Source organism: Schistocerca serialis, chromosome 5 (genome assembly GCF_023864345.2).
Source record: "Schistocerca serialis cubense isolate TAMUIC-IGC-003099 chromosome 5, iqSchSeri2.2, whole genome shotgun sequence".
Taxonomy (NCBI): Eukaryota; Metazoa; Arthropoda; class Insecta; order Orthoptera; family Acrididae; genus Schistocerca; species Schistocerca serialis.
In genome coordinates, this window is record NC_064642.1 from 555,760,507 (window position 1) to 555,774,621 (window position 14,115).

Genomic DNA, 14,115 nt, shown 5'->3' on the forward strand with positions numbered 1-14,115 from the left:
GTACTATGCCTGTCTGACCATCACATTGTGTCTGATATGGAAAAAGCAAATATCAGTGGTTATAAACTAGCTGCACATATGACTAGAGAGAATAAGGAGAGAGGAGGAGTTGCCATATATGACAAAAGATATCACTATGTAAAAAGCTTAGATACAAAGAAGTTTTGTCTAGAGCAACATATAGAAGTATGTGCCTGTCAACTAAAACTGAAGGAGGGCTCTTTTATAATTGTAACAGTATATAGGTCCTCTTCAGGAAACTTTCATTTATTCCTGGAAAACTTGGATGCCTTGTTGTGCTATCTGTCACATAGAGGAAAGCAAATTATTATTCTGGGGACTTCAATGTTGATTCACTGAAAGTGTGTAATGGGATTAATGACCTGGAAGTCTTGCTCGGTTCTTTCAAATTGACATCTGTCATTAATTTTCCTACTCAGGTAGTAAAGGACAGCAGCACATTGATAGATAACACTTTTATAGGCCAAGATAAGTTTAAAAACATAAATTCTTGTCCCGTTGAAAATGGCCTTTCTGATCATGGTGCTCAGCTAGTTACAGTATATGACATAGCTCCATTCAGTAATTCAAAACTACCCTCCAAAGTTGTGCATTCAATTAATGACTCAACAATTAGAAATTTCAGGGAAAATCTTCAGCAGTTAGACTGGGATGAGGTGTACAAGGACCCTGATGCTAATTTGAAATATAACTTATTTCATGATACACTTGTAAGAGAATTTGAACACTGTTTTCCCAAGAAAGTAGTTAAATCTACTTATAAGAAACCATGCAAAAAACCTTGGCTTACTAAAGGAATAAAAATATCTTGTAACCACAAAAGGGAACTGTATCTAACAACAAGAAAGAATAATGACTCAGAAACAGCCAAATATTATAAAAACTACTGTGCTACATTAAGAAAGGTTATTTAAAAGTCCAGAAGCATGTGCATCATGACTGAGATTAATACCTCTGATAACAAAATCAAAACAATTTGGAATATTATTACAAGGGATACAGGGCAACCAAGAGTACAGGATGACGGCATTACCATCAAAGCGAATGGAAACTTGTCAAACAACAAGCTGGAGGTCGAAAACTTTTTGAACAATCATTTTTTAAATGTTGTAGAAAAAATAGGATATAAATGTTCAGTAGAAGAAGCAAGGAAGTTAATGGCAGAGGCCTTACCCACACAATTTGATACAATTGAAATTGCCACCCCCCACCCACCTCTCCTTCTGAAATTAGGAAGATAATAAACTCTCTCAAGAATAAAAACTCACATGGAATTGATGGCATTTCCATCAGGATAATAAAAACTTGTTCCCAAAAGATAAGTGGGATTCTTAGCCACATATGTAATAGCTCTCTGAAGCAGGGTATTTTCCCAGATAGACTGAAGTATGCCATTGTTAAACCGCTGCATAAAAAAGGGGATACGTCTGATGTCAACAACTACCACCCAGTCTCTCTACAGACTGCCTTATCCAATATTCTAGAAAAAGAAATGTGTTGTACAGTAGCTTCACACCTTTGTAAAAATAAAGTTTTAACAAAATGTCAGTTTGGTTTCCAGAAAGGTTTTTCAACGGAAAATGCTATATATACTTTCACTATTGAAATATTAAATGCTCTGAGTAACCGGAAGTCACCCATTGGGATTCTTTGTGATCTCTCGAAGGCTTTTGACTGTGTAAATCATGGAATACTTCTAGATAAGCTCAAGTACTACGGTTTGAATGGGACAGTGCTCAAATGGTTTAAATCATACCTAACTGGAAGAGTGCAGAAAGTTGAAATAAGCAGTTCACATAATATGCAAAAAACTGTTGATTTCTCAAACTGGGGAACAATCAAGAATGGGGTGCTGCAACGTTTGGTCTTGGGTCCTCAGCTGTTCTTAATATATATTAATGACTTTCAATTCTATATTCACGAAGATGCAAAGCTGGTACTTTTTGCCGATGATACAAGTACAGCTATCACACCCAACAACAAGAATTAACTGATGAAATTGTAAACGATGTTTTCCAGGAAATCATTAAGTGATTCTCTACAAATGGGCTCTCATTAAACTTTGGCAAAACAGAGTATATACAGTTCCACACAGTAAATGGAATGCCACCTTTAATAAATATAGACTTCGATCAGAAATCGGTAGCTAAGGTAGAATATTCAAAATTTCTAGGTGTATGCATTGATGAGGGGTTGAACTGAAAAAAACACACTGAAGATCTGCTGAAACGTTAGAGTTCAGCTACTTATGCTATTAGGGTCATTGCAAATTTTAGCGATATACATCTCAGTAAATTAGCTTACCACGCCTATTTTCATTACCTGCTTTCGTATGGCATCATATCCTGGGGTAACTCATCACTGAGTAAAAGAGTGTTCATTGCACAAAAGTGTGTAATCAGAATAATTGCTGTAGCTCATCCAAGATCATTATCCAGACACTTATTTAAAGAGCTAGGGACTTCACAATATACAGGGTGAAAAGTATTTAAACCGACAAACTCTGAGAGGTTGTAGGGGACATCAACACATATATTTTTCCCTAATGTCATTCTTTCCTATGAGGAGTATTTAAACCGGTAGAGGAAGATTTCTCTGGCGGCAAATTAATTGAACCACCAAACACTTTTCCATTTTTTGTGACTAAGAAACAACACATTAACACAACCCAATTTCAGTCATAGTAGATTTTCAAAAATGACTCCATTGACACGTAAACAAAGGTTACGCCGTCAGATCATGTTCTGTCTGACACGGGCAAAAACCCCAGGAGTATCTTGAATTGTTCCTGCTGCTGCTACTATCCGGGCAACCAGATCCTATTCTGATGCAACAGGAGTCGCGTAAACAAGGTTGCGCATCTCTCCCCACATAGAAAATGTCCAGAGGGGACATATCTGTGGATCGAGCAGGCCATGGTACAGGACCACCTCTGCCAATCCACGTTTCTGGGAACCGTCGGCCCAGGAATCGACGCACACGACGACTGAAATGTGCCGTCATGTTGGAACCACATTCGTTGTCTTGTAGGGAGTGGGACGTCTTCCAGCAATTCTAACAATGCTCTGGCGAGAAAATTGTAATAGTGCCTGCCATTTAATGGCCTAGAAAGCAGATACGGCCCAATTAAACAGTCCCCAACAACACCGACCCACGCATTAACGAAGAACCGCACTTGATGAGCATATGGGTTATCCTCACTCCAAACATGCGAATTGTGCATGTTGAAGACTCCATCACGCCCGAATGTTGTTTCATCGGTGAACAACACAGAGGATGGAAATGAAGGATGCATTTCACACTGTTCCAGATACCACTGCGAAAACTGTGCTCTGGGTGGATAATCAACTGGTTCCAGGTTGTGGTCACGCTGTAAGTGAAATGGACGTAACAATTGCTCTGGAAGGACTGTTCTTACATTCGTCTGATTCGTCCCCATGTTACGTGCAATTGCACGAGTGCTGATTGAAGAATCCCGCTCCACATGCTGCAAGACAGCTTCCTCTAATTGCAGCGTTCTTACCGTGCGACGGCGTTTCTGTCCAGGTAATCTGCTAAATGACCCGGTCTCACGCAGACGTTGATACACAGCAGCAAAGGTCATATGATGTGGGATACGGCGATTAGGATATTGTTGTTGATAAATCCGCTGTGCAGCTCGTCCGTTATGGTGCGCTAAGTAGTAAGCACCAACCATATCAGTGTACTCACTCCAGGTGTATCGCTCCGTTAGTTAACAGATTCGACGCACAACTACACTGGTGGACAGCAGTTGCCTACAACTGAAGAGCGTAATACGCCTTCTAGCAACGGAAGATCGTAATATGGCCTCTAACATCTGAAGAGCGTAATACGGACTCCACCGGTTTAAATAATCCTCATAAGAAAAAGTGACATTAGGGAAAAATATTTGTTTCTATGTCCCCTACAACCTCCCAGTTTGTCGGTTTAAATACTTTTCACCCTGTATACATTCAATTATGAAATTTGTTATAAACAATCCAAACGAATTCAAAAGTAATAGCAGTGTACATGGCTACAACACTAGGAAAAGGGATGATCTACACTTCTCAAGGTTAAATCTAACTTTGGCTCAGTAGGGGGTAAATTATGCTGCCACAAAAGTCTTTGCTCACTTACCTAATAGCATATAGCATTTAAAAGGAAATTAAACGAATTTCTGAATGGCAACTTCTTCTACTAATTAGATGAGTTTTTAGATACAGTAAGTGGGTAATTTTCCCCAATCCCCACCAAAAAAAGAATATTAAGTGTCATGTAATATTTTGTGTAATGTAATATCTTGTATAGACACCTTTTATTAACCTGACACGTTCCACATCATTACGAAGTGTCGTATTCATGATCTATGGAACAAGTACTAATCTAATCTAATCTAATCTAATCTGAGCAGCAGTCATAGGTTGACTAAAGATGATACTGTCGTTTATCGTCTAGTAAAGTCATGAGAAGATCAAAACAAATCGCAAAACGATTTAGAAACGATATCTGTTTGGTGTAAAAATTGGCAGTTGACCCTAAATAATGAAAGGGGTGAGATCATCCAGATGAGTGCTAAAAGAAATCCGTTAAACTCCGTTTACACGATAAATCGGTCTGATCCAAAGGCCATAAATTCAACTAAATACGTAGGAATTAAATTAAGAACAACTTAAGTTGGAAAGAACACTTACAAAATGCTGTGGGGAAGGCTAACCAAAGACTGCGTTTTATTGGCAGTACACTTAGAAAATGTAACAGGTCTGCTAATAAGGCTGTCTACAATACGGTTGTCCGTTCTCTTCTAGCGTACTGCTGCGCTGTCTGCAATCCTTACCGGACGGGATTGACGGAGTACATCGAGAAAGTTCAAAGAAGGGCAGCACGTTTTGTGTTATCGCGAAATACGGGAGAGAGTGTCACTGACATGATACAGAATTTGGGGTGGACATGATTAAAACAAAGGCGTTTTTCGTTGGGTAGGTATCTTCTCACGAAATTTCAATCACTAACTTTCTTCTGAGAATTCGAAAATTGATTGCCGACCTACATAGGGAGAAGCGATCATCATAATAAAATAACGGAAATCCGAACTCACACGGAAATGCTTTTTCCGCGCGCTGTTAGAGATTGGAATAATAGAGAATTATTGTGAAGGTGGTTCTCCGCGCGGAGTGGCCGCGCGGTCACAGGCGCCATGTCACGGACTGCGCGGCCGCTCCCGCCTGAGATTCGAGTCGTCCCTCGGGCATGGGTGTGTGCGTTGCTCTTAGCATAAGTTAGTTTAAGTAGTGTGTAAGTCTAGGGACCGATGACCTCAGCAGTTTGGTCCCGTAGCAATTCACACACATTTAAATATTTTTGAAGGTGGTTCGATGAACCCTCCGCCAGGCACTTAAGTGTAATTTGCGGAATATCGATGTAGATGTAGAATGTCGAGAACGCGCGTTTGAGGAAGACTGAAGCTACATACTTCTTCCCTCTCCCCACATCTCGCAAAATGGCGGCAAATTCTGAGAAACTTTGGCTACCAGCAGTCGTTCTTCTGCCGCGTCGTTTGTGACAGAAAAGGAAAGAGAGCGATATGTCGGCGGTGCCTGAGGTACTCACCAGCACCAACTGCAATGTAGTTTATGGAGCGCTGATTTTGACTTAAATGAAGCTGCAGAGCGGTGAACCAAAGTGGGACAAAGTTAACGGTTTACGTAAGTGTCACCAAAAGGCTTTCATCGATAACCTTAGGTTCATTACTTTTCGCCCATATGCATGTCTAAGCTTCGAGTGGCCTCTGGAACCTTGCGGCAGACAAATGTCAACTCAGCAGCATATTCTCTCTGGGCTGAAGGTCGCGTCGCCTCATCCGGTCCCAGAGGCTGTCCACCGTTGCAAATGCTGCCCCCCAGTCCTCTCTGTCCTTCGGATACATTTCACAGCCTCCAGTGGTATTCCGCTATTTGGCATCTTTCACTGTTAATCTGAAATTTCTTCTTATATTCGTTTACCCGTTTGAATACTAGTTTTATCCACAGTTCCTAAAACTTTTTAACTGCAGGATATGATTTACATAAGATTGCAGGTGCTACTATTCAGTGGCCAAAAATTGTTCAAATTCGTAGTGAAAACTTCAGCTGTCATTTATTTTGCATAATTCGCCATTATTTTCGGTCAGTGGCCATTATCAAATTTAGCTGGCGTAAACTGGAGGAAAGTTATACCATAAATGAACAAAAGTAATTTGCTCTTTTAAGCCCACCATGGTACGTAAAACATTTCTCACAACAAAGTGTACGATAATTTCTGTCAAGAAGCAAGTCCAGCTAACTGTCGATGTGAACTTCTACAATGAAAAGAAAATCCTGTCATTAGTTGGAACTGAATCCGTGTCCTCCATCTACAATGACCACTCGGCTGCGGAGGCGGATTGTCCCGAATTGTAGAGTTTATTATTTGGTCGACAAGAACACAATAGCCTTTACGTACGGGAGAACTTTGTGTTCTAGTCGACCAAATATTCGTTGAAAAGCTATTTTTACAAACACCTTATACTGTTACCAAAAATCGCATTCGGGAGGACGACGGTTCAATTCCGTCTCCGGCCACCCTGATTTAGGTCTTCCGTGATTTCCCTAAATCGCTCCAGGCAAATTCCGGAATGATTCCTTCGAAAGGGCACGGCAGACTTCCTTTCCTAATCCGATGAGCTCGATGATCTCGCTATCTGGTCTCCTCCTCCAAAAACAACCCAACTGTTACCAAAAAGATACTCTTTCAGTTTCTGAAAGCTGTACAGCAATGTTTGCACATGGTATTTTATGTATCCGATGCCTTCGCTGTGCTCCCAGACTACTGCAACCATATAAGAAATATTTAGAAAGCACAGCATAATGATTACCAGGAGGGCTGTGGCACCTTGCTGTTACTCCTCTTGAAATCGCCTTCCCTAGCAGAGGGGAAACATTACTGACAAGCATAACTTCCATGTGTTAATATGTGTTAGTATAACCGAAATCGGTGTGTGAAGTGTACTGGCAGGGTATGCCACTCCGTTATTCAATACTGAAACTCTTCCACCAACTCCTTTTTCGGAAAATGGATATGAGGTTTGTCCAGAAAGTAAGTTCCGATCGGTCGCGATATGGAAAACCACTGGGAAAATCCGGTGTGTTGGGCAGTGACTCTAGTATGTCCGTCGATCGTGTCGCATCGCTCTTTTCAGTTTTGAGTGAACAGTGAGCACGTAAAAATGCGTAGGGAATAGCGTTTCCCGCCAAGTATGAAGGCCTGGTTAGAGATATCGCCTGTCTCATGCAGCCCACGTAACACAACTATCGAGCAGTTCCTTCTTCATGCCAATTCTGAGTTGCATACTGCAGGGGCTATGAAGACGCTCCTGCAGCGTTTCCGATGATAAATGTTTCATCCCTACAATACAGTCCGCAATTGGCGCCCCCTGAATCTCTTCTCTGCTCACAAGAACCGCTGGCTATGATGACAAAATTTTTCCACAGACAACGAGCTGCAGACCAGTGCAGATAAACGGCTGAAAGCACAGGCGGCTACTTTCTATGACGAGTCTAACATTCTGCGTGGTGTCTGTTTGTTCTATATCGTATCTCCCTACCACTTTCGCGCAACGACGCTCTGAGCGTGTTTTTTAGGGAATTGACTAGTTTGACCCTGGGACCTGTTGCTGGTAAGGAGACGCCAGACCACACATGACATGTAGAATTTAGAAGAGTTCAGTGAGACTAGCGATGATACAACCAAATACTTAATGATTTCAGCGTCAACTCCACTGCACTCCCTGTAAAAGAATCTTAATACTAACTAAATTTAGTAGAAGGGGTTCAAGGCTTTCCTATTTTTAGTTAGCTGGTAAAATAACGTCGAAAAAGCAGTTAAGTTTACCATTGGAAATTTTATTCTACTCACAAAACATTGTTTATAAATTGCACTATTGATAAAAGGAAATGTTTTAATACAGGATGGTAAAAACCAACTGCGTTCAACAAAAATGTGAACGAATATTCCCTGAGTGGGTTTCCAAGTTCTACAATGGATCGAAGGATGACCTATGCCATAACACATCTATAATCTAGGTTTAAATTAAGTTTCACAAGAGATAAAACTATCAAAATGGTCTACAGTGACCCTCAATTATCTTTAATTACTTATCTAACTTGTCGTAAATTACAGTGGCTGATGTGGCTTCTCAATAACCATATAACAGAAAAATCATCGCGTTTCAGATTTTTACTTCAAGTGGCAAATGTGAACACTATGAGCTTTAATTGACGATCGACACTTGTATTACGTGAAAAGGGGATGTAACAGATGAGACTTCTGCAGTTCTGAGTGAAGCCTTATGCGCTCAAAAATGCGGCATCGCGTGCGTTCATTACCTTGTCGGTGTTCGTCAGGGGGCAGCGGACGGCGCAGCTCCGCTCACCTCGCCGTCTCGGAAGCAACTCTCCTCCTAACTTCTCCTTACTACAATTTACCGAAGTTGGTTTAAAAAAACTATTTGGCTGTGTTTTCATCTGACCAATCAGGGTCTCAATGTTAACCTTAAGCTCCGCCTACAAAAATTCTATATATCCAATGAGAAACGTTATACTTTTCGTGGTGGGACAAAGTTTTTAAAGTTTGCAATGTAACAGAGACGCGAAAAAGTGACGCGAAAAAGTCTCACGCTAAGGCTCTAGCTTTTAACATGGGCTGAGGGGTGGTCCTAACGGTTAGCTGGTCCCTTATCGTAGGGCCTTCTAACTTAACACGGTTCTGCTCTCGGCTTCTGTTCTCGTTTCTCCCCTCGGAACTGCGTCTGTCTCATGGTGGGAAGGTAGGACATGCATTTAGGCATTCTTGTGTTAGTCTGTGGTATTCCATTTGCTCACTCGTTACTCGTATTACTTTGGTTAATTTAATGTAACGATTTATTCGGAGCTATGTGACATACTACTGGATTTGCTTATCATGTCAATGTTTTCATGGAAGGTGTTGGATTTGCCTGACACCTTACACGAGAATATTGGAAAGTTGATACAACACTACGACAACACTCGAAGTTGAAGCGGCGACTATGTAGTGAAGTAGGTGAAAGGTGTACCTAATTGTTCCAAATAAACCGTTTCTGATTTTCACTGTGGTTTACATTTCGCGACCGATCGAACTTACTTTCTGGACAACCCTCGTGCTACAAGCGGTACAGTTTTTGCATGCATGTAATACCTAATTCGGCTGACGTCGATATCTATACGTCTCAGCCGTTATGTGTCGGTCAAAATTGTGCATCTATATACCCAAAAACATTGATGGAATGAGTTATGCATCTTTCATGAGAAAAAGAAAAATGGTTCAAATGGCTCCGAGCACTATGCGACTTATCTGAGGTCATCAGTCGCCTAGCCTTAGAACTACGTAAACCTAACTAACCTAAGGACATCACACACATCCATGCCCGAGGCAGAATTCGAACCTGCGACCGTAGCAGCAGTGCGGGTCCGGACTCAATCACCTACAACCGCTCGGCCACAGCAGCCGCCGAGAAAACGAAAACCAAAATGAGCCAGGCGGGGTGAGGTGTGACACAGTATGACACACGTACCGTATTAATTCCATAACTAAGAACCCATCAAATGCAAAATTTTATATTTTGTTTCCCTATCATTAAAATTGTTGTACATTTTCTTAGAATGATGGAATTACTGAAATACAGAACTACTCAAAAACATCAATAATACAAACGTAACAAAGAAATATTTATTTGATTCCTTATCGTCTGGCCAAAGATCTTCCAAATACGCATTTGACTCCATAATACCTCATCTCATCAGTTAACTTTTGCGTGATACTTCACTGCCGAGTAGCATAGCTTGATAGAACTTGGATCTTCTGTAGAAAGAACTACTACAGTACAGAAAGTAACTGAAATTAATAAGGAATGATACAGACAGAAATTACACATTCATTCAAAGGGAATAATAACAGTGAAGTCACCGCGATTTATTATGGCCTTCTGGAAATTGCAAAAGGTGGGACATGCTTCTTAACAGGGTGTGTGATAACCAAGGATGGCACTGCATGCTCTCCAACTTGCTTCCACAAGGTTTGTAAGGAGTCCTTGTGGCAGGGCGATCCGTTCCTCCACCATCGTGGTTAAAATCTACTTGATGATCCTTGGTGAACGCGAATGTTCTGGAATACGTCTATCCAATATATCCCACGCGAATTCGATTGGACTTAAGTAGGGGGAACGGGTAAGTCAGTCCAATCGCCCCGAATATCTAATTGTAAGCGCTCCTCCATCTGGGCTGTTTGATGCAATGGCGCATTCTCATCCATAAAATGAACTCAGAGCCAAATACACCACTGAATAGACACAAATCACAAGGAGTATAGAGTCAAAAAACGGTGAGCTGTGAGAGTAGCGTTTTCAGAGGCTTGGAGGGAAGTACACACAAACTACATAATGCCTCCCCACCCCGTAACACCTGGACTACAAAAACGATCGTGTTCCAAAATGCACCTCTGTGCACCCGTTTTCCCATCCCTCGGCATATGAAGGTACGTCCAGAATCACCACGCAGACTGAATCTGCTCTCATCCGAGAAGAGCACCCACTTACCTACTCGTTGGTCCACTCCCTATACCGTTGCCACTATCGCAAATATGTGAACAAGGTACAGTCACCGGTCAACGTTATTCTGACAATGTCTCCTTCCATATGCCCGTATTTCAGGGGCGCAATCGGCTCTGACTAATCGGCTCTGACTTCATTTTCATACAGTGAAGCGCCAAAGACTCTGGCATAGGCATGCGTATTCAAATACAGGGATATGTAAACAAGCAGAATACGGCACTGCGGTCGGCAGTGCCTATATAAGAGAACGAGTGTCTGGCGCAGTTATTAGCCGGTTACTACTGCTACAATAGCAAGTTATCAAAATTTAAGTGAGTCTGAACGTGGTGTTATAGTTGGCGCACAAGCGATAGGACACAGCATCTCCGAGGTAATTCTCCCGAACGACGATTTCACGAGTGTGCCGTCAATATCAGGAATTCGGTAAAACATGAAATCCCCGACATCACTGCTGCCGGGAAAAGATCCTGCAAGAACGGGACCAATGACGACTGAAGAGAATCGCCCAATGAGACAGAAGTGCAACCCTTCCGCATATTGCTGCAGATTTCAATGCTGGGCCATCAACAAGTGTCAGCATTCGTATCACTCGACGAAACATCAGCGATATGGCCTTTCGGAGCTGAAGGCCCACTCACGTACCCTAGATGACTGCACAATACTAAGCTTTACGCCTGAAACATGGTTCAAATGGCTCTAAGCACTATGGGACTTAACATTTGAGGTCATCAGACCCTTAGATTTAGAACTACTTAAGCCTAACTAACCTAAGGACATCACACACCTCCATGCCCGAGGCAGGATTCGAACGTGCGATCATAGCAGCAGCGCGGTTCCCGACTGAAGCGCCTAGAACCGCTCGGCCACAACGGCCAGCTTTACGCCTCGCCTGGGCCCTTGAAGACGGACATTGGACTGTTGATGACTGGAAACATGTTGCGTGGTCGGACGATTCTCGTTTCTGATTGTATCGAGCGGATGAACGTGTTCAGTTATGGAGACAACCACATGAACTATGGACTGTGCATATCAGCAGGGGACTGTTCAAACTGTTGGTGGCTCGGTAACGGTGTGGAGCGCGTGCAGTTTGAGTGATATTTGACCGCTGACACGCCTTGATATGACTCTGCCAGGTGACACGCACGTAAACATCATGTCTGAAAAAAATGTTCAAATGTGTGTGAAATCGTATGGGACTTAACTGCTAAGGTCATCAGTCCCTAAGCTTACACACTACTTAACCTAAATTATCCTAACAAGGGAACCTCCCCATCGCACCCCCCTCAGAATTAGTTATAAGTTGGCACAGTGGATAGGCCTTGAAAGACTGAAGACAGATCAATCGAGAAAACAGGAAGAAGTTGTGTGGAACTTTAAAAAAATAAGTAAAATATACAAACTGAGTAGTCCACGCGAAGATATGCAACATCAAGGATAATCTGAGCTCAGGAGTGCCGTGGTCCCGTGGTTAGAGTGAGCAGCTGCGGAACGAGAGGTCCTTGGTTCAAGTCTCCCCTCGAGCGATAAATTTTTCTTTATGTTCGCAAAGTTATGATCTGTCCATTCGTTCGGTGACGTCTCTGTTCACTGTAATAAGTTTAGTGCCTGTGTTTTGCGACCGCACCTCAAAACCGTGCGATTAGTAGACGAAATGACGTGCATCTCAAATGGGAACCGAAAACATTTGATCGCAAGGTCATAGGTCAACCGATTCCTCCACAGGAAAACACGTCTGATATATTATATACGACACTGGTGACGGCATGTGCTTCACATGGCAGGAATATGTTGTCGACCCACCTAACTTGTACACTTGGCGAATGGGTAAGAAAATTCTTCTACGTTGCCCGATTTAGGTTTTCTTGTGGATGTGATAATTACTCCCAAAAAAGTGATGAAAACATAAGAGTTTCTCACATAAACTGCAACAAATGAATCCAAAAGTCTCACAGGCGCACACTTTTCCCTGTGCTCTGTCAAAACATATGCTTTTAACGTTCTCAAATTTTTCCTTGTATAGACCGTCAAATCCTGCATATGTTCAAGCAAATCTGAACATGTCCTGGAATTTTGGAGAGCGAAGTTGATTATGTGTGAGTGCCTGAACTTCGATAATTGTCTGAAAATAAAAAGTTAAGCTTTTCGCTCGAAGGAAGATTTGAACCAAGGACCTCTCGTTCCGCAGCTGCCCACGCTAACCACGGGACCACGGCGCTCCTGAGTTCTGTGTATCCTTTATGTTGCCTATCTTGCTCATGGACTGCTCAGTTTGTATATTTTGCTTATTTTTTCATAGTTCCACACAACTTCTTCCTGTTTTCTCGATTGATCTGTGTTCTGTTTTTGAAGGTCTATCCACTGTGGCAACTTATAACTAAATCCGAGGGAGGTGCGATGAGGAGGTTCCCTTGTAAGGACAAACACACACACCCATGTCCGAGGGAGGACTCGAACCTCTGCCGGAACCAGCCCTACAGTACATGACTGCAGCGCCTTAGACCGCATCCTATCTGATAACTTGCGTCCAATCATGTCCATCGTGAATTCCGGCGGACTTGGTCAATCCAGTAGTACATTGCGACACCCCATACGTCCAGAACTGCTACAGAGTAGCTCCAGGAACACTCCTCCACTGCCCACCAAACTCCCCAGACATGAACATTACTGAGCATGTTTGGGATTCATTGCAACGTGCTATTCAGAAGAGATATCCACCCCTTCGTACTCTTATCGATTTATGGACAGCCTTTCAACATTCATGCTGTCAATTCCCTCCTGCACTGCATCAGACATTAGTCCTCACGGAAGTTCTACACGATATTAGGCACGTGTACCAGTTTCTTTGGCTCTTGACTGTAGGTGACAATGAGTGACCGCAACAAACAGCGCAGGCAGAGAAGCTCTTTGAACGAGAAGATATTCGGGGAATGGACCACCCTGCCAACTTAATCCAATCGACCACGTGCCGAATGCGTTGGGAAGAAATACCGCAGCACGTCCGCAAGAACCAACAACCATCCAATAGTTGTCAGTCGTGCTCGTGGAGCAATGGAACGCCCTACCACAAAATAACTCCTTACCAGGCTTGTCGCCAGCGTGGGAGCACGTTGCAGAGTACGCACTGTCGTCCGTGTTGATCACACACCCTATTAATAACCATGTCCTGCCTTCTACAATGCCCAGCGGACGATCATAAATCTCAGTGACTTCGGTGCGATTGTTGTCTTTGAATAATAGTTTCATTTTGTACTGGCCGCTTCCCGCTCCTCCTCATTGACGGCGACAAATAGCCAATTCTTGAAGGTTATTCGATGTCACGCACGCTGCCTCTGCTTGGCGTTGTAATATCAGTTGCGTCTAGTTACGAGTAAAAGTATTCGTAGCAATGGACAGTTAGCAAAAACCAAGAATAACAATCATCCGTTACGTAGGCAAAGAAAATTCTTTAAAGC